The following is a 21,928-nucleotide window of genomic DNA, read 5'->3' as shown; positions in this document are numbered from 1 at the left end:
TGTGAGTGGGGTGGAGTGGGTCCCTCTGCTGTGAGTGGGGGGTGGAGTGGGTCCCTCTGCTGTGAGTGGGGTGGAGTGGGTCCCTCTGTTGTAAGTGGGGGTGGAGTGGACCCCACCACTGTGAGGAGTGGGAAGTAATGTTGGCCTCTGCCTTTCCCATGCTCTCTTTAACGCCCACTAATTAAGGCTGCAGCCCTGAAGCCCCAGGAGTGTCTCCGAGAAATCCCGAGTGGCCCTTCTCCTCTGCCCCGTCCAGCCGGCAAAGGCAGACAACAAAAGCCAAGTCCGCTGATGTGGGCAGCTCCCGGCAGGGTTTTTTATTCATGGGGGTTTCCAGACCTCAGATCAGAAGAAGCTGAAACAAGTTGCAGACAGATCTCCATCAGAAATCTAAGACCCCACTTTCAGTCTAAAGGAAAGCAGTCCTGAAGCTGCGCCTGGCCGCGTTGCCCTTGAGCGACTGTAACTAAGCAGCCTCCGCCTGGCCACCTTCATGCTAAAAACTTTTGACCTTAACCACAGGCACGCATTGGCTTAATGAACACCCAAGGACGGGGCAAGCGGCCCAGCGACAAAAGAGACAAACCAACAGGTGGTGACGGCTCGACTCATCCGAGGCCAGGCTGTGGAGGACTCACCTTCGACACGCATGTCACAGCCGCTGCGAAAAATAGAAAATAAACAGACTGAGGTGACTGGGGGTTCCCGTGCTCTGCTCTCAGCTGAGGACAGCAACCAAGGGGCGGGAGCATCGCTTTCGGGAGTGACCAACCCTCATTGTGCTAAGAAGCCTGTGGAGCCGCAGCAGGTGTCCGGGCGCTCTGGGCACTGAGGCAGGAACCAGATGTGCGATTCTGCGGGCAGGTTCCAGGGACAGAGCTTTGCTGATGCCCTGGGGTCCCGGTAAATTTAGTCTTAACGGGGGGACCTTGGATCCGGGTGTTCTCTAGACCGAAGGGGTGATTCTGAATCAGAAGAGAACTTGTTAAATTAATAAGCAGTCCTGTATGAAGCAGAGGTGTGTCTGGCAGCCAGAGACACGTGCGTGGACTCAGAACCAAAATCCAGGGCTGACCCAGCTGCCTCCCGTCTTCCCGTCCCTTAAATCAGGCAAACTGCATCTGTATTTGACTATTTTTTTTTAATTTGGGGATGGACTGAGAACAATAGCCAACATCTCAATATTTCATCCCTAAGTCCATTTTCCTCCCTCTTGGCAATGCAGGCTTCCCACCCTCACCTTCTCCTGCACCTAACCTTCAGCCCCCAAATCCTCCCGGCCGTCAGCCCTGCCTGGCCCCAACCCCTGCTCCCAGCACCAGGCGGGGCCTTCACCAACAGACTTTCCTGGAATGATGTAGGACTGACTGTGCATCTGGAGCCCCAGAACTATCTACTCACTCTCAGATGAATTCCACCCCCGAACACTCTGCACACACAAAATCAGCCTAAATAGAAACCACGGTAAATGAATGCGAACGCACACACGCTGACATATGGTGCAGGCGTTCCGTGTGGTGTCTAAGAAGAGTGTGGGATAACTCGGCGAGATGTAAAATACTGAGCGTCTCATCCTCCTCTTCAATGGGAAGTGTGATGGAGCGAGAGGGGCGAAGAGAGCGCGGATCCACCTGCTTACCCTGTGCTCAGCCCACGGCAGGCCTGAGGGTCAGTGCGGGGCAGGTGCCACCCCAGACCTGGCTGGTTTATTTTGCCAGAGCGGATCACAGGGAAAGAGGAGTTCAAGCCTGCCTGGCAGGCATGGACCGCATTGCACAGACCAGCTACGACAGACTGCCTGCCACAACCACATGGGTTTTACGAAATCTGAGATCCGGCAGAGCCAGGAGTTCTCAAAAGCCGGGGCGCATGTCACTGAGGATGTTAGAACAACCCCACCCACCTTTATCAATAGCCCTGGACCACACACTTCTCTTTCATTTACTTAAAATAACGGCGTAGCTTTCAGTGCCGCTTGCAAACCCCAGAGCGCAGAAGATTTGTTTCGTTGCTCTCAGCACTTTCTCAAAATCCTAAAAGGAATTCCTAGTCCTCTGCTCCCCAGCATCCCCGCTGTTCTCCTTCACGACGGGGTGGTTTGAACTGGATCACGGCCCGTCCTCCCTCTGGGGATAAACATCTGCGGTCCAGCGGCAGGGGCTGTGGGTTCACCTTGTCCCAGCGCTCAGCCTCTGCGGCCACTCAGCCTGGTGCAGCCACGGGACGAAGGGCGGCACTCCCTGTAAAAACGCGGTGAGGAGCGCGCGGCACAGTCAGGAAGGACCCAGCCTCAGTTTCTCCACAGCAGGCGCTCTGCAGTGACCCTCCAACATCGGTCTTCCGAGCTGGGGACCTGGCACGTGGCTCGCTTCTCTTAGGTGTTAAATGGCCTTTCCATCAAACAGGCTGATGCGGCATTCAGAGCCAGGATTCATTCAATTGAGCAATCAATCAATGTATATTTATCAGGGGCCTCCTGGGGACAGACAGTGTCATTCTTAGGGGCCCCAGGCTGACAGCCAACAAGCAGGGAGTTGGTGTTGCCAGACGGGTGTCTGCCAACCAGTGTGGGCACCGCTTCTTCGAGAACCAGCTCCCCGTTGTCAGTGGGAGTTCACCTCTCCTCCACTGTCAGCCGCGTGTACCAGGAGAGAACGATGGGTACCCAGCAGCACCCCCAGGGCACACAGCAGGGTCAGGATGCCTGGCTCTGGCCCATGGGGACATGGCAGCTCTTTTCTCTGCTGGGTCTGGACTAAGGGGAGGTTGGCTGAGGGGACAGGAGACCTGAGAATGATCACAGAAAGGAGCAGAACCAAGAGCCAGAAAAAAGAAAGCTGCTTCCAAAAACCTTGTTTGAGTCCTGGATCCAGCCATACCTGAAGCCACCTATCCCTAGGCTTTTTTCAGTGTGTGCCCCAGTAAACTCTTTCTCACTCGAGCTTTTTGGATTTGGTTTTCTGTCACAAGCAAAATCCTGACTTCTATTCTATTCTAAACCAGCTCTGTGTCTCTTAGAATCGAGTACTGTTGATTTGAGGATCCAGTGACCCCCCCCACCGAGTTAGGCCATGTGGTGGGGGATCTCCTGGAGTCGCAGGTGTTAGGAAGGCAAGAATCTTGGGCCTTGCCCCAGCCCTTCCCACAGTGAGGTCAGGAACGCCAAGGACATATTCTCAGGGGTCAAGGAGCTCCATGAAGTGTGTGTGTGTGTCTGTGTGTGTGTGTGTGTGTGTGTGTATGTGTATTTCATTTTGATAATCATCTGAAAACCACAAACAACAATGTTCTGGCTCATAGCGATGACAGCTCAAAGAGGAACGCTGCCATATGGTCTCAGGGCAGACGCCTGCATATGGGTTTAAAATCACACCCTCCAGGGCAGATGCTAGGGCCCTCGTGCAGCACCCTGAGAGCAAAGTGTGTGTGATGTGATGTGAAAAGAAAGTGGGAGGACAGAGTCACCACCAGCACAAAGGAGTTCAGCCACAGAGCCACAGCTGAAGTTCACACCAACCGACCACCAACTGACAAGCTGCCTATGCCAGGCAGGTCAGCAAACAGGGAGGGTGGATTTATTTACAAAGGCCGTCTTACTTTCACCGTGTACTATTTGGGGTGTACTGCTGAATTGATTGTCCCATCAATCTGGTGTCTCATTCAGTAAAATGAAAAAGTTGTTAAAACCAAAGATAATGATAGTCATGATGAAGATTCAAATGATTCTTCTATCTCAAAATGATAACATTCAGATAGGGAACAAATTTCTGACGAAACTCAACACTGGAACTTGGTTTTAGCATGACACCATTGTCTACCCCATTACATAAGGGTTGTTACTTGGACCTGGATTGACTTTCTGGAAATCTAAAGTTATGTTTCACCAGTAACTTTGTTTTGGTTTTCATAGTGGTAAAGAGGTTATGAGAATAAGATGTTGCTGCCCAGCTTTACCTCTGCACGTGGTTAGCTGCACGGAATCTGCAGGGCTGAGCCCAGCTTCATATCTGCATGTGGTTGGCTGCACAGAACCTGCAGGGCTGAGCCCAGCTTCATGTCTGCACATGATTGGCTGCACAGAACCTGCAGGGCTGAGCCCAGCTTCATGTCTGCACATGGTTGGCTGCACAGCCACTGCAGGACTGAGCACAGCTTTATGTCTGCACATGGTTGGCTGCACAGAACCTGCAGGGCTGAGCCCAGCTTCATGTCTGCACGTGATTGGCTGCACAGAACCTGCAGGGCTGAGCCCAGCTTCATGTCTGCACGCGATTGGCTGCACAGAACCTGCAGGGCTGAGCTCAGCTTCATGTCTGCATATGGTTAGCTGCACAGAACCTGCAGGGCTGAGCCCAGCTTCATGTCTGCACATGGTTAGCTGCACAGAAACTGCAGGGCTGAGCCCAGCTTCATGTCTGCAGGTGGTTAGCTCCAAATTCCATGGTGAGGGTCCCCTTCAGTGCTAAATCTGTGAGTGTTTCCCGCACCCCCATTTCTAGACCCACTAAAGCCACACTGAGAAGAAAGCGTAACACTCGGAGGATTAGCTGACACAGCTCTCCCCATGACAGCCCTGCAATAATAAGCAGGAGAGACAGTGCCCCCTCACCTGCCTGTGTACGAAGCTGCTCCACTTTAATTGCCTTGTAAAGTAAATATGAGTCACTGATTTGCTCACTTTAAAAGGCAATAGATAAAATGCAGATCAATAGTATAGATGACTCTGGCTTCCTTTTGCGATTAACTTTGATAAAGGGTATGGGGGCATTTACCACCTTAATCTGCCACTGGGACCTCATCCCAGTAAGAGGCTGCCATTAGCATGTTCGATGGAAAATCATTTAAACCACACTCTTTCCACTGCCCATACACAGCAGTAGGCCCTGCCTGCCTGCCTCACACTTACCTCCCACCACAAGTATCTAACACCTTCCCCTCCTGCCTGCATGTATAATTCTCCATATGGCACCCAGGGAAAAGACAAAGGGTTCCCCAGCACATACCATGCCACCACCCTGTAAGTCCAGACCTCCCTCATGACGGCCTTGGTTTTCCATGGTGCAGTCCAAGGAGGGAGATGTGCTGGTGCTTCCTGGCCTCCTGTCCCAGGGATGGAGACGTCCGGGCACCTCCCGGCCTCCTGTCCCAGGGATGGAGACATCCGGGCACCTCCCGGCCTCCTGTCCCAGGGATGGAGACGTCCGGGCACCTCCCGGCCTCCTGTCCCAGGGATGGAGATGCACTGGTACCTCCCAGCCTTGGGTCTTCCTGTGATTAAAATGTGCAGTTTATTTTCTGATTTTGTTTGCAGTGCACCTGGGGACACATGAGGCAAGATCAGAATCCGAACTCGTTTTTTTTTCATTACTTTAAGTTCTGGGATACATGCGCAGAACGTGCAGGTTTGTTACATAGGTATACATGTGCCATGGTGGTTTGCTGCACCTATCAACCCGTCATCTAGATTTCAAGCCCTGTGTGCATTAGGTATTTGTCTTAATACTCTTCCTCCCCTAGCCCCCTAGCCCCTGCCCCCTGACAGGCCCCAGTGTGTGATGTTCCCCTCCCTGTGTCCATGTGTTCTCGTTGTTCATCTCCCACTTATGAGTGAAAACATGCGGTGTTTGGTTTTCTGTTTCTTATACCGGTTATTTCATCTCCAGGTACTAAGCCTAGTAACCAATAGTTATTTTTTCTGCTCCTCTCCCTCATCCCACCCTCAGCCCTCAAGTAGGCCCCGGTGTCTGTTGTTCCCTTCTTTGTGTTCATGAGTTCTCATCATTTAGCTGCCACTTATGAGTGAGAACATGTGGCATTTGGTTTTCTGTTCCTGCATTAGTTTGCTAAGGATAATGGCCTTCAGCTCCATCCATGTTCCCACAAAAGACATAATCTCATTCTTTTCATGGCTGTGTAGTTAGTATTCTGTGATATATGTGTACCAGTTTTTTATCCAGTCTCTCATTTATGGGCATTTAGGTTGGTCCCATGTTTTTGCTATTGTGCATAGCGCTGCAATGAACATTCACCTACATGTGTCTTTATAGCAGAATGATTTATATTCCTTTGGGTATACATCCAGTCATGGGATTGCTGGATCAAATGGTAGTTGATTTTCAGCTCTTTGAGGAATCACTACATTACTTTCCACAAGGGCTGAACTAATTTACACCCCACCAACAGTGTGTAAGTGTTCCTTTTTCTCTGCAACCTCACTAGCATCTGTTATTTTTTGACTATTTAATAATGGCCACTCTGACTGCTGTAGGATGGTCTATCATTGTGGTTTTCATTTGCATTTCTCTAATGATCAGTGATATTGAACTTTTTTTCATATGCTTGTTGGACACATGTATGTCTGCTTTTGAAAAGTGTTTGTTCGTATCCTTTGCCCACTTTTTAATGGGGTGGTTTGGTTTTGACATGTAAATTTGTTTAACTTCTTTATAGATTCTGGATCTGTTAGACTTTTGTCAAATGGATAGCTTGCAAAGATTTCTCCCTTTCTGTAACCCACAGAATGTCTACTCTGTTGATAGTTTCTTTAGCTGTGCAGAAGCTCTCTAGTTTAATTAGATCTCATTTGTCCATTTTTGCTTCTGTTGCAATCACTTTTGGCATCTTCATCATGAAATCTCTGCCCGTTCCTATATCCAGAATGCTATTGCCTAGGTCACCTTCCATAGTTTTTATAGCTTGGGGTTTTACATTTAAGTCTTTAATTCATCTTGCATTGATTTTTGTACATGGTGAAAGAAATGGGTTCAGTTTCAATCTTCTGCATATGGTTGGCCAGATATCCCAGCACCATTTATTGAATAGGGAGTCCTTTCCCCATTGCTTCTTTTGGTCAGGTTTGTTGAAGATCAGATGGTTGTAGATGTGTGGCCCTATTTCTGGGCCCTCTATTCTGTCCCATTGGTCTCTGTTTCTGTTTTTGTACCAGTACCATGCTGTTTTGGTTACTGCAGCCCTGTAGTATAGTTTGAAATTGGGTAACATTATACCTCCAGTTTTGTCTTTTTTGCTTAGGATTGCCTTGGCTATTTGGACTCTTTTTTTTGTTCCATATGAATTTTAAAATAGTTTTTTCCTGTTCTGTGAAGAATGTCATTGGTAGTTGGGTAGGAAGAGCATTGAATCTGTACATTGCTTTGGGCAGTATGGCCATTTTGATGATATTGATTCTTCCTATCCGTGAGTATGGAATGTTTTTTCCATTTGTTTGTGCCATCTCTGATTTCTTTGAGCAGTGTTTTATAATTCTGATTGTAGAGAACTTTCACCTCCCTGGTTCACTGCATTCCTAGGTATTTTATTCTTTTTGTGGCAATTGTGAATGGGATTGCATTCCTGACTTGGCTCTCAGCATAGCTGTTTTTGGTGTATAGGAATGCTACTAATTTTTGTACATTGATTTTGTATCCTAAAACTTTGCTGAAGTTGTTTATCAGCTTAAGGAGCTTTTGGGCCAAGACTATAGGGTTTTCTAGATAGAGAAGCATGTCATCTGCAAACAGGGACAGTTTGACTTCCTCTCTTCCTGTTTGGATGCCCTTTATTTTATTCTCTTGCCTGGTTGCTCTGGCCAGAACTTCCAACACTATGTTGAATAGGAGTGGTGAGAGAGGACATCCTCATCTTGAGCCAGTTTTCAAGGGGGGTGCTTCCAGCTTTTCCTTATTCAGTGTGATGTTGGTTGTGGATTTGTCATAGATGGCTCTTATTATTTTGGGTATGTTCCTTTAATACCTAGTTTATTGAGAGTTTTTAACATGAAGGGATGCTGAATTTTATCAAAAGCTTTTTCTGCATCTATTGAGATAATCATGTGGTTTTTATCTTTAGTTCTGTTCATGTGATGAATCATATTTATTGACTTGTGTATGTTGAACCAACTTTGCATCCAGGGATGAGGCCTACTTGATTGTGGTGGATTATTTTTTTGATGTGCTGGTGGATTCAGTTTGCAATTATTTTGCTGAGGATTTTTGCATCAGTGTTCATCAAGGATATTAGGCTGAAGTTTTCTTTTTTTGTTGTGTCTTTGCCAGGTTTTGGTATCAGGATGATACTGGCCTCATAGAATGAGCTGGGGTTGAGTCTCTCCTTCTCAATTTTTTGGAATAGTTTCAGTAGGAATGATACCAGCTCTTTGTACCTCTGGTGGAATTCCACTTTGAATCCATCTGGTCCTGGGCTTTTTTTGGTTGGTAAGCTATTTATTACTGATTCAATTTCAGAGCTCATCACTGATCTGTTCAGGGAATCAATTTCTTCCAGGTTCAGTCTTGGGGGAGTGCATGTGTCAATCTGTTCTAGGTTTTCTAGCTTGTGTGCATAGAGGTGTTTGCACTAGTTTCTGATGGTTATTTGTATTTCTGTAGGGTCAGTAGTAACATCCCCTTTGTCCTTTCTAGTTGTGTTTATTTTTATCTTCTTTCTTATTAGTCTAGCTAGGGACCTATCTTATTAATTTTTTTCAAAAAAAAATTTCTGGATTCATTGATTTTGTTAATGGTTTTTCATGTCTCAATTTACTTCAGTTCAGCTCTGATTTTTGTTATTTCTTATCTTCTGCTAGCTTTGGGGTTGGTTTGCTCTTGCTTCTCTAATTGTTTCAGTTGTGATGTTAGGTTGTTAATTTGAGATCTTTCTAACTTTCTGATGTGGGCATATAGTGCTATAAATTTCCATCTTAACACTGCCTTTCCTGCATCCCAGATATTCTGCTATGTTGTGTCTTTGTTCTTATAAGTTTCAAAGAACTTCTTGATTTTTGCCTTAATTTCATTATCTACCTAAAAGTCATTCAGGAGCAGGTTGTTTAATTTCTATGTAATTGCATGGTCTTGAGTGATTTTTTTAGTTTTACTTCTATTTTTATTGTGCTGTGGTCCAAGAGTGTGTTGGGTCCGATTTTGGTTCTTTTTACATTTGCTGAGAATTATGTTCAATTATGTGGTCAATTTTACAGTATGTGTTATGTGGCAATGAGAAGAAGGTATATTCTGTTGTTTGGAGATGGAGAGTTCTGTAGAGGTCTATCAGATCCATTTGGTCCAATGCTAAGTTCAGGTCCTGGATATCTGTTAATTTTCTGCCTCGATGATCTGTCTGACGCTGTGAGTGGAGTGTTGAAGTGTCCCACTATCATTGCGTGGGAGTCTAAGTCTCTTTGTAGGTCTCTAAGAACTTCCTTTATGAATCTGGGTGCTCTTGAGTTGGGTGCATATATATTTAGGATAGTTAGGTCTTCTTGTTGAATTGAACCCTTTACCATCATGTAATGCTTTTCTTTGTCTTTTTGATCTTTGTTGGTTTAAAGTCTGTTTTATCTGAAATTAGGATTGCAACCCCTGCTTTTTCCTGATTTCCATTTTCTTGATAGATTTTCCTCCATCCCTTTATTTTGAGCCTATGGTGCCATTGCATGTGAGATAGGTCTCTTAAAGACAGCATACTGTTGGGTTTTGCTGTTTTATCTGCTTGCCACTCCATGCCTTTTAAATAGAGCATTTAGCCCATTTACATTCAAGGTTAGTATTGATATGTGTGGATTTGATCCTGTCATTATATTGTTAGCTGGTTATTATGCTGACTTATTCATGTAGTTACTTTATAGTGTCACTGGTCTATGTGTTTAAGTGTGTTTTTGTATTGGCTGGTAACAATCTTTCCTCTTCATATTTAGTGCTCCTTTCAAGATCTCTTGTAAGGTGGGTCTGGTGTAAGTGAACTGCCTCAGCATTTGCTTATTGGAAAAGGATCTCATTTTTCCTTTGCTGAGGAAGCTTATTTTGGGTGGATATGAAATTCTTGGTTGAAGATTTTTTTTTCCTTTAAGAATGTTGAATATGCCCAATTTCTTCTGGCTTGTAGGGTTTCTGCTGAGAGGTCCACTGTTAGCCTGATAGGTTCCTTTTGTAGGTAACCTGCCCTTTCTCTCTCACTGCCTTTAACATTCTTTTTTTCATTTTGACTTCAGAAAATCTGATGATTGTGTGTCTTGAGGATAATCTTCTTGTGTAAAATCTTGCAGGGGTTCTTTGTATTTCCTGCATGTGACTGTTGGCCTCTCTAGTGAGGTTGGGGAAGTTTTCTTGGATGACATCCTGAAATATGTTTTCCAAGTTGTTTGCTTTCTCCTCATCTCTTTCAGGGATACCAGTGATTCTTAGAATTGACCTCTTTACATAACCACATATTTCTTGGAGGTTTTGTTCATTCCTTTTTATTATTTTTTCTCTACTCTTGTCTGACTGTCTTATTTCAGACAGTCAGTCTTCAAGTTCTGAGATTCTTTCCTCGGCTTGGTCTATTCTGCTGTTAATACTTGTGATCGCATTGTGAAATTCTTGTAGTGTAATTTTTAGCTCTACCAGGTCAGTTAGGTTCTTTTTTACACTGACTATTTCATCTGTCTGCTCCTGTATCCTTTTATTGTGATTCTTAGTTTCCTTGGATTGAGTTTTGCCATTCTCCTGAACCTCAATAATCTTTATTTCTATCCATATTCTGAATTCTATTTCTGTCATTCCTGCCAACTCAGCCTCGTTAAGAGCCCTTGTTGGAGAACAAGGAGCCATCGTTTGGAGGATGGAAGTCACTCTGGCAATTTGAGTTGCCAGAGTTCTTGCATTGGCTCTTTCTCATCTCTGCATGTGGGTGTTCCTTTAACTGTGGTGTAAACTGAATACAGTCAATAGACTTCTGGATGTTTTCACAGGGTTGAAGCTTTGTGCAGGGTCTTTATTTATATCTGACTTCTGGTCTTTGGTTTTACAGCAGGGGTATGTTAGTGAGGCGTTTTTGGTGTTGAAGCTTTGGGATGTGATCCAGTAGGTGGCTTTTAGGCAGAGTGGTCAGTAGGCAAGCCCTTGCTCAGTCATGTGGCTCCCGTATATTTCCTCACAGATGCAGCCATGCTGCCTCTCATTGCTCAGTGCTCTACGAGTGTGAGCTCCTCTCCCACTTGAGTGCTGGCTATAGAGCATGGCCCAGGCCCCTTGGGACAAAATTGTTAATCTACACTTTGTTCCGGTATTTCTACAATTTTTATATAAATTATTGATCCTAATTTAACTAATTTTGAAGTATGTTCAATTAAATAGTGAAAGGGGGTTGTTAAATTAACTTTTTTTTTTTAATTGGATCTTACTCTGTCTTCCAGGCTGTAGTGCAGTGGCAAGATCATGGCTCACTGCAGCCTCAACTTCCCAGGCTCAAGCAATCCTCCCACCTCAGCCTCCTGAGTAGCTTGGACCACAGCTGCACACCATCAGACCCAGCTAATGTTCGCATTCTTTGTAGAGATGGGATTTCAGCATGTTAACCAGGCTGGCCTCGAACTCCGGGGCTCAAGCAATCTGCCCACCTCAGCCTCCCCAAGTGCTGGAATTCTAGGCATAAGCCACTGCACTCAGCCCAAAATTAACTTTTAAATAAGTAAATTTGCGTAAAAATATGGGCATATTCAAAGAAAGGTTGCAGCGAGTGGATGGTGGGAGGGCTCTGCACACGTTGGGCCGGGGTTTGGATGACGGGGGTCAGACCCTGGGCCCCCAGGACTGCTCACTGCTGTGAGTCTCCGCTGGCTCCACAGATCCATGCAGCCGTGACATGGCAAGGCCTCTGTTTAATGCAGTGTTTAAAAGTCAGACAGCAACACAGACGTGTGGGAAGGTTTCACCCCACGCAGACGGCAACCAGGCAGAGAGAAGGCATCTTCCTGTCCCCAGGCTGCTCCCCAGGAGGCCCGGCACCACAGCCACGTCTGAACCAGCAAAGACACTTCCGGGCCTGAGTCCCCTTGGCTTTCCTCGTTGCTGGCCCTGTGCCTGCCCTGCTTCAGAGCACCCCAAAAGCCAGCCGAGGCCAGGCCGGGTGAGAGGCTCTGCCTTCCCATCAGGCACAGACCTCCTTCAAGACTAACCTGGACAGGAGTCCACCTGCATTCCATGGTGGGGAGTGGGTCTGGGAATCCCCCCAAACCAAACCACACATGTTTGATGCACATGCATTTTTCCATTTAATTTCCAAAATGGAACCAAAAATATAAAAGGACCTTCTTGTTATAAAAACCTGCAAACCAAAGAGTGACACCCGCTTCATACCCCCTTTCTCCACATCCCTCAAGGAGGTGACCCTGTTCCCAGCAGCGGTGTCCCCACCTGGGCCTGGGCAGGGCCTCACGGGTGGTCTGGCTGCTCCTCCTCCTCCTCCTAAATGGGGTCATGCAGGCGCTGCTGTCCTGGGACTCCCATACCCTAACAAAACGTCTGGGAAATAGTTTCACTATCTTCTTAAGCATTCTGCAGTATCCGATCCACACATGAAAATACAATGATGTGTTCTTGTGTTCTGTCATTCTGTTCATTGGTATTTTACAAATGTTTTATGCTCACAATTTCTCACTGTTAAAGAATAATGTCACAGTGAACATCTTCGCGTGTACATATGTGATAACAGGTGTGGATATTTTTAAAGGTTAAATGCTGAAAGTGGAATTTCCAGGTCAAACAGTGTCTGCATTTTACATTCTTATAGATGGAGTCAAATTACCCTGTAAAGAGGCTATTCCAATTTACGTGCTCTTTGTATTAGTTATTTTTTTGCAGGCATAGCAAATAACCACAAACCCAGTGGCCTAAAATCACTGACATTTACTGTTGGGCAACACCAGGGGTCAGAAGTCAGGAACAGGGGACCCAGAAGGGGCTCCTCCCCTGAGCCTGCAGGTGGGAGCCCACCTTGTGAGGGCAGGAGACAGATTCCCGGCCATCTGCCTACTTTAACAAGCACACACACACATACACACTCACACACCCTGTGTGCACACAGACACACACATAAACATCTCACACACTTTCACACACATGTGTGCCTGCGCACACACACTCCACACTGCTCTGTTTCTCTTTTTCAAAACTTCTGAGTTACCATCAAGGACTGGTGCTTGTATCACTAGTTTAGCTCAGCCAATCTCTTTCATCACTACTATAGTTAACAAGATACTTGTGTTTTCTATTTCTTCTTAAGTCAATTTTTAAATTTATATTCTCTTAGAAAATATTTTTGTTTAGATTTTTCTCTGAGTTTTACATAATGTTTCCTTTTGTATATGTTCTTATCTTAAATTTGCCCTAACTTACATTTCCAATTACTTAAATTATTAATAGGTTTCTCTATTCTCTATTTTTATTTTCAACATACCATCTGTGGCTTTTATTGATTAAATCTAGTATTTTGTTAACAAGGTCTAATTTTTGTTGACATTTTCTACTTTGTACATTTATTTTTAATGTTCATTCTTCCTGCCATGTAATTGTCTTGGGTGAATATTCTTACTGTCTTACTAGTTTCTTGGGTTGGAGGCTTAATATATTTATCATCAGCAAATTAAATAAGATAACGAATGTGAAAATATGTTGTTAAGTTTGAAATGTGAAGCACACGGGGCAGAGGTGGTGAGAGGTGCTTTGCGCCAGACCAGACCTTCCAGACTCAGGGCCCACACACCCCAGGGTTCACCCATTTTTCAGTAATCATGAATCAAATTTAACTGTCATTCGATCCTGACCAGAAGCAACAAAATGAATTCAGTTAACCGAACCTGTGGGTTTTCTACCAGAAGAAATCACAGGCATTTCCAATCTTTTTGCAATTATTGAAGATATCTTAAAATATCATTTACAGTCATAACTTCAAAATTATGGTGGGTTTTAGACCCATCACCAGATTTTGTTTTATGCATTAATAAATTATATCATTACATCACGATCTTTAAAACTTTGATAACAGTATTTCATAGTTATTGCATTTTTATGTAAACTATGAAAACATTATTCTGGAAAAGGGTCCAGGGGTTTCACCATATGAGCATATAAAGGGTTAGAATCCCACCTGAGACCCTGGAATCCTTTAGCTTTTATAAGATGGGGGAGGCGCTGTGAAAGACCCACACCTGTCCACCATCTTGCCAGGACTTACGATGGGAGCAGCCCCTCGGGGAAGCGTGGGGCCATGGGCAGCACCCTGGCTCGATGCTCCCATCTGTCACATGAAAGGAAATTAAATTCTGGGACCCCAGACTCATTAAGCCAAAGGGAAAAGTCAAGCTGGGAACTAGGTCATGAAAACCTGCCTTGCACTTTTGGTTCCTAAATAAGACGGCTGCAAGATGAAAAGCTACCCGCCTCCCCAGTATTTTGCCCTCATGGAAATTCCTAGAGCTGCAAAATCTCTGAAGGTGTTTCTGTTAAAATTTCTCCATGGATGTAAACTGAAGGCTCATCTTTACAGGTGCCGTCACCTTCCTGCCCGTCAGACACAAATGCATATCTGATTGCTCCCCTGCCCCATTTGTCTGTGTTACATAAAATACAGATTCCCTTGTTTTTCCTCTATGCCACTTGTCTATGTCATCTTATGTAAAAAATGCAGATTCACTGAGCCAGACAAAGGCATGAATGACTGTTTTTCCCTACGCGCCTCTTACATGAAAATTGTGTACTTCCCAGTATCTCGCCCTTTGCCTTTTAAATTTGGCGGCCTCAAAACCTCAAAATCATCTCCAGAGAACGGCATAGACCTGTCTCCCAGGGATGTGTCCTTAACTTTGGCAAATAAACCTCCTAAGATGATTGAGACTTGTCATTTTTCTCGACTGACATCTGGAGAGCACGGAGGGATCCTGAGTGAAGGTGGCTCGGCCTGCAGCAGCTCACCTATTGGTACTTGGCACCGGCTTGGGCACCTTATAGCCCGAACTGATAGGACGATTTGGCGAAGCCTGGGAGCCCTTTCCTCCAGGGATCCCTGATTTTCCAGTGTTTTTCATTTGGGGGTCTGGAATTTATTTGCTGTTTAAAAAAATTCCTTTTTGTCGGGGGAGTTTCCACTTGCTTCTATCAAGGAAGGCGAGCTTGTCTGTGTCTGCGTCTGCATCTGCATCAGCAGTCTTCAGCTGGGGCCCCATCACTAGGAAAGAAACTGGTTTGGGATTCTGTCTTGCAAATTCTTTTTAAATAACTAAAGTTGGCATTAACACATTAACAGCTGGTGTTCATTTCTGCTTACATTGAGAGCGCTCAGAAATCGTATAATTTGCGGGATCATTGTTAGTTTTGCATCGCTGTGTTGCTTGTTTCTGTCTTATTGGGTGGGGGGGTGTGTGTGTGTGTGTGTGCGTGTGTGTGTGTGCATTTTGTCCCACAGCTCCCACCACGTTTGTCCTCTTCTGTGAAGTGTCTGCGACGCCCTCATGCCCCTCTTGGGCTGTGCTGCCACCTGCCTCTGGTTGGTTTCCACACGTTCCCTGCAGGTCCCGGACAGAGTCCCTCGCAGCCGAGCCTCTGCAGATGCTTCTCCCACGCTATGCTCCCTTCTCATGCCCTTTGTCTGAACTTTTGATGATTTTCTAATCTTAGTTCTAATACAGTTCTGTTCATCATTCCCTTTGCAATCTTGTTTTTGGGCTTGAGGGTCTTTGTCCTGTTTAAGAAATGTTTCCCTACCTCAGAGTCACGCATAGCCATGGGAAGGCAGCAGTCACAGCTAACACGCTCCTGGGAAGTGTGTTTCCACGTGAAGATGGGGCGACTGGGAGGCCGAGGAGGCAGAGCAAATAGACGCTTCTGTGCTTCGGAAGCAGTCCCCAAATCAGTCTCTAGAGCGATCCGGGCAACACCACTCAGCTCTGTGACGTTTCCATTGTTCCTAACATCCCCCGAGTCTGCAGAACTGTATGTATTTCTTCCCCTAGAAAGTAGCTGATTTATTTCCTTATAACAACTAATTGCATGTGAAGCAGCATCTAGAAACACGATGAGTTGGATAAAAAGGGAATCGACGGAGAAACCAGGGTCAAGGGAGACACCTTGAGGCGGGAGGTGCTGGCCGTCTGGAGTGGGTGGTGTCCGATGTTTGCATGGATGAAACCCAGATTATTTAGAATGCTGTCAATACTCAGACTATTTACAAAGACATTTTTCAGGGCATCTGTCTCAGGATATTAATTGGATTTCCACAAAAATAGAGATGGGTTCTGTTATCAAATATATTTGACAAATATAGAGTTAGAGAGAAATAGGTTCTCACCTGGTCCCAGAACCCATTTTTTCTGGGACCCCTCAGAGAACGGATATGACACTGTATGTGCTATTTTCTAGATCAACAATCATAATTAAAGCAATAAAGCCTGGCATTCCTGCAGGCAAGGCCCTGCTTCTGTGCTGAACACACAACCCCTGAGATCCCTCGATCCCCACTTCACAGACGGAGAACCAGGCGCCAGGCCGACCTTAACCAGGCCACCAGGTTCCGGGACACAATTCCTTGCAAAAGCGCTTTGGGTCAAAATTGGCTCAAAATTGGCCGCCATATGCTGAGTTTCAGGCCACATATTCTGACAAGTCTCTGCTGGGCACTCAGCTCCGTCCACCCCTGTCCTCACAGTGACCTGGAGAGGGCAAGGGCAACGTCCTCTTATCAAAAGAAAGGTCCTGGTGTTAGGAAGGCAGGAGCCCAGGAGAGCCAGAATCACACCATTTTAAAATCCACTCGCCGGACACAGTCATGACCCCCGGTCCTAAGATGTTCACAGCTAAGGAGGCAGCTTGGTGACACCTGCAAAAACACACTCCTCCAACAACAGAGTCCAGACGTCCAGAACCCCAACAATGTGTGCTGTTAAGATCATTCCAGTTATGCTTTGATGGACTCACACACGAAAATATCAAGGACAGTTTTCCTTACATAGAATAAGAAAATATCATGCTCTCTGCTGACCTACATGTAGGCACAGCTTGGCTTGGTCTTTCCACAGACGAGACCCCTATATAAGAAAAACCTAAAGCCAGGGCATTGCTTCTCTTGCTTTCTGAGGGTGCCCTATCTGCAATGAAGTCGTTTTCAATAAACTTCCTTCTCTCACTGCACTCTGCGACTTGCCTGGAATTTCTTCCCACGAGAGATCCAAAGCCCTCTCTTGGGGTTTTGATTGAGACCCTTTTTCCAGTAACACTGAGGCTCCATTTCCAGTCATGGCAAAGCAGCTCATGTCAGTCCAACACGCTACCTACATCCCCTGGACAGGTACAGGCACCAACCACCAGAAGGTACTGGGCACAGCAGGAATCAGAAAGAGACCGAACAGGCGTTCGTACTCGGAGGAAAGCCATGGCACCAGGCAGATTTCCCTTTGTAAGGCATTCCACCCGAGAGCAGCTGGCCCACGCAGGGGAGCAAAGCCTCGGGTAGGAAACCACCATCCCTCCGGCATGAGGACCCAGAGAGCAACGGAGTGACCACGGCAGCCAGGAAGGAAACCTCTTTCCATGTTCCTGGAAAGGACAGAGCCAGAGGGGACCCCAAAATCTGCATTTCACTCTTCCTACATCTCCTGGAGACCTTGCCCACACGTGTGCAGGACTTCGTGCCACCTGAAAAGAACCGATGAGAGGCACCTATGGTGCCACCGTAGGGGACAGAGCCTAGCGTCTGCCTGACTAAGCAAAACAGAAATCTGTGTCTGACAGCCTGGGGACCGGAAGTCTGAGGTCAGGCATCAACAGGGTCAGTTCCTGCGGAGACGTGAAAGGGAATCTGCTCCCGGCCACACCCCAGCAATCCTCTGTGTTGCTTTTGATGGGGTTCGGGACACGCTACCCCAAAGTATGACACCTTGGCACTGTGAAAACAGCAGAAGCAGGAAGGTCTCTCTCACCTCTCCTCCGCCTTCTCCCCTGTAGCAAGTCCCTGAGACCCTGATGTGAGAGACGCCCTCCCGACACCCAGGGAAAAGGCACGCCCTTCTCTCTGAAGATACAGGACACAGACAACCGGTGTTGACAGCTGACGTGATGACAGTTCTCGTCTTCTCAGTTCAAAAGAATTTAACGAGAGACACACTGCAAAAGAAGTGCAGCATAGAGTAACTTATTGCAAAAGAAGAAAAGTATTTTGCAGTGGCTCACGCCTGTAATCCTAGCATTTTAGGAGGCCGAGGTGGGCGGATTATTTGAGGTCAGGAGTTCGAGACCAGCCTGGCCAACATGGTGAAACCCCATCTCTACTAAAAATAGAAAAATTAGCCAGGCGTGGTGGCGAGCACCTGTAATCCCAGCTACTCGGGAGGCTGAGGCGGGAGAATCACTCGAATCCGGGAGGCAGAGGTTGCAGGGAGCCGAGATCGTACCACTGCACTCTAGCCTGGGCAACAAGAGCAAAACTCTGTCTTAAAAAAAAAAAAGAAAGAAAGAAAGAAAGAAAAAAGAGTATTTTGAAAGTGAGGTGCAGAATAGACAGGCCACCCTAAGGGAGACAGGACTCAGGGCAGGTCATGAGGATGAGACAGCAGAGACCAGCCGTAGGGAGGCTCCCTTTATGGGAGTCTTACCTGATGATCCATAAGAAGATGGGAGAGGTGGCCGGGCATGGGGGCTCATGCCTGTAATCTCAGCACTTTGGGAGGCCAAGGCGAATGGATCACCTGAGGTCAGGAGTTCAAGACCAGCCTGACCAACGTGGAGAAACCTCGTCTCTACTAAAAAAAATACAAAATTAGCTGGGCATGGTGGCGCATGCCTATAATCCCACCTACTCGGGAGGCTGAGGCAGGAGAATCGCTTGAACCTGGGAGGCAGAGGTTGTGGTGAGCTGAGATCTCACCACTGCACTCCAGACTGGGGACGGATCTAGACTCCACCTCAAAAAAAAAAAAAAGAAGGTGAAAGAGGTGTTAGCAGGAAGCACGTTCTGGGTGGTCGTCGGCACACACGCACAGTGACCACACATGCTTGTTCATATGTGGTGTGTCTCATTAGCATCTTACATCTCCACCCAGGGGTATCTTTTTCACTGTTATAATGAACAAAGGGTCAGTTCGAGGACAGGTAAAAATTAAAGTGCGCGTGCTCTCTAGAAGGGAAAGTCCCCGCTGGAGATAGCTTTGCTTGTGTGAGCTCAATTACAACGCGAACACTGAGGTTTAGGTGGTGGCTGTGCAGTCAACACAGTCATTTCCCTGCTCACCTATCCCCTCTCCCCCGGGCACACAGGCCGTGCCGAGGTGCCCAGTTCACCCATCACATCACAGCCTCCCGTCCTCATCCACATTTCCCCACCACCATCCCCTCTTCATCAAGCCAAAGCACAAACACACAGGTCCACCTGGCTCTGGGTCTTCATTTCCTTACGAAGGCTCCAAGTCACATAAAACTAAAATACATTTGTTTGCTTTTCTCTGGTGAATCCGTCTTGTTTCAGGAGCCTCAACCCTGAACCTTTTCTCTCTGCACTTGGAGTGTAGACGCGTCACTTCTTCTCTCCCTCCGGCTTCAAGGGACCTTCCCTGTGTGTCTGCGCACACATTTCCCCTTCCTAAAAGCATGCCAGTCATTGGATTTAGGGCCCACCCTAATCCATCATGAGGTCGTCCTAATGCATAACATCTGCAATAATCCATTTCCAAAAATGTCTGTGTTCACAGGTTAGGGCTTGAACATATTTCCCAAGGACACTATTCAGCCCTCCACAAACACTGGCCACAGACTAAGCCATGTTCAGGTCGTGTTGAGGTGGGAAATTAAAGAAAAATAAAATTAAAAAGGAAGAGAAATAAGCTTTCCTGTATTAGGCTGACTTGTCCTACAAGCAGCAACAAGCACAGCCCAAACCCAGGAAAGATCTTAATAATAATATTATCTAATGTGCTCTGGAGACTCTCCCAGCACTCCCTCAACATAGGGAGAAGAAAAACAAATTTTCCTTTGTTTTATGGAATGAGTTTATAAATTCCTGTTCTCTGTAACTAGTGACTTCAAGTATTCTGTTTTATCTAAGCAGTAGAGTGAAGGTCATGAGCCTTCGAGCAGGCCTGAGTTACAGCCACCTGGGTGCCATAGTGAAGGTTAAGGGATAAGCCTGTGCCCAGGCTAACCTAGATAACGGATATCTGGGTTGCTTGGCAACGGTCATGTGCAATCCTGAGTTTGTCCTGCCTCTGTATCCCTGCTTTCACGCCACTGTAAGCTTGCTTCAAGCTAGCCCACCCCCTTTTGTGAAGTGTGTATAAAAGTCAGGCACTGTCTTTGTTCTGGGCCCAGTCTTTGGACATTGAGTCTGCTGGGTCTCAGTGCACTCAGTGATAAAGATATCCTCCTGTATACACTCCAAGGCCTCTCTCTGGTCCTCCTGATCCGGCAACAGTGCTAGGTCTCCCTAAAGGCCATCGGGCCCCTGGGTGGACCTTGGAGTCTTGCTCATTATCTCAGCCATGCTGTGCATACGGCTGCAGTCCCAGCCTGGCCCACCCCGGGCTGACAGGAGCCGCCCCGGCAGGTCCGTTTCCTGCACTGGCCCCAGCACAGGGGTGTCCCCTCTGGGCAGCCCGGACACGTCTTCACGTTGGCTGAGGGGTCCCTCGAGGGCAACCAGACATGGCTTCTAGTCTAGTACCTGTTCTTCCCTCACAACATGTGAAGGATTTTAAACCTTCAAAGCCATATTTGCACTTACCTATAACCCCTTCATCCTCTTCCTTCTGCCCCTCGTCCTGGAAGCCCCACTCAGTGTGTTGGGGGATTTCACCACCGAGGCACCTGGGGGCTGGGACCTGGGAGCTCTGTGTCCCCCTCCCCACACTCAGTTTCACTATGGCCAGATGCTGCCTCGGATGAAAGAAAGGGAGCCTGCGGCAGAGCGTCGAGGGCGCCAGGGTGGCCGCACAGGCCAGGAGACCAGCTTCCAACCCTGATCTGACACAGGTCTAAGGGGAAGGTCATGAAGAAGAAACGCAGCTCCTGAGAGACGTTTGGGGAGAACTAACCAGGCCTAAACTGGAACGTACTCCATGCAACCAGGGCCTCTCGGGAAACACTCAGGAAATGCTGGGCTGGCAGAACTAGTGGCGTCTTTGGGGACGGATCCCCGCAGGTTGGGAGTCCACAGTGCAGGGCCTGCACAGAGGGCCGGACACGGCCACACCAGACGGGGCCCCTCTCGATGTTCAGCTGCTCAAGAAGGAGAAAAAGAGAAGGATTCTAAATGACGCGCTGCCCTTCACACTTCAGGGTGAGGTTCTAGGCCCACTTTGTATTATGATTAAACACGCAGGCGTGCATACACCCACAGCCCTGCACACACACCTGTGCACACACGTACACACTCCCGGCACCCACTCCCCTTTTCTCCTGGGCAGAGGACGGCCAGGCCTAAGTGTGTTGCCCAGCACTAGTGACGGGCCCGGGGCAGGGACTGTGATGAGGAGGCCAGTTCCCCTGTGGACACAGCTGATCTAGAAACATCCGACTCTGCCCTCTGATACTGGACTCCAACGGAACCAAGCCACATCTGGGCAGAGGAAGGATCAGCACCTCAACAGCCAATCCCAGCCAGCAGGAGAAAGGATGCGGCCCACAGAGCACAGCCACGTGCAGAGACGCACCTGCAGCCTCTGCAGCTCAGCGGGCCCAGGGAAGAGGCTCTTCCAGGAGGAGGCCCCGAGGGCATTCACAGACCAGCACCAGCAGGCAAAGAACCAGGAAAAGAGGGGCCACCTCCTGACGACACCCACAGGCTTGGGGCCGGGCACCCTCCCCACATGTGTCCATGGGGCACGCCGGACCGGACGGCACCTCAAGGCTTCCCAGCGCACAACTCACCGTCCAAACACCCTCAGTCATTGCCAAGCTGTGCTCCTAATAGCTTAGAAAATACGGTATTCAGGAAAAAGATTCTTCCGCAGGTGGCTCTGGTCAGGAAATTGATCATGAAACCGCCACCTTCCCACTCGGTTTCTAATCTGAGAGAACCGTGTGCCTCCTGAGTCTGGAGGAGAATGTCTTCACGCTTCCCAGCAGCCACTCAGCTCCTGCCTGCCGTGATGGAGGACGTCCCCGAATGGCTCCCTCTCCGCCCCCATCTG

The sequence above is a fragment of the Pongo pygmaeus genome, chromosome 11 (genome assembly GCF_028885625.2).
Source record: "Pongo pygmaeus isolate AG05252 chromosome 11, NHGRI_mPonPyg2-v2.0_pri, whole genome shotgun sequence".
NCBI lineage: Eukaryota > Metazoa > Chordata > Mammalia > Primates > Hominidae > Pongo > Pongo pygmaeus.
The sequence above is the reverse complement of the archived record's forward strand: the minus strand, read 5'-3'. Positions refer to the sequence as shown.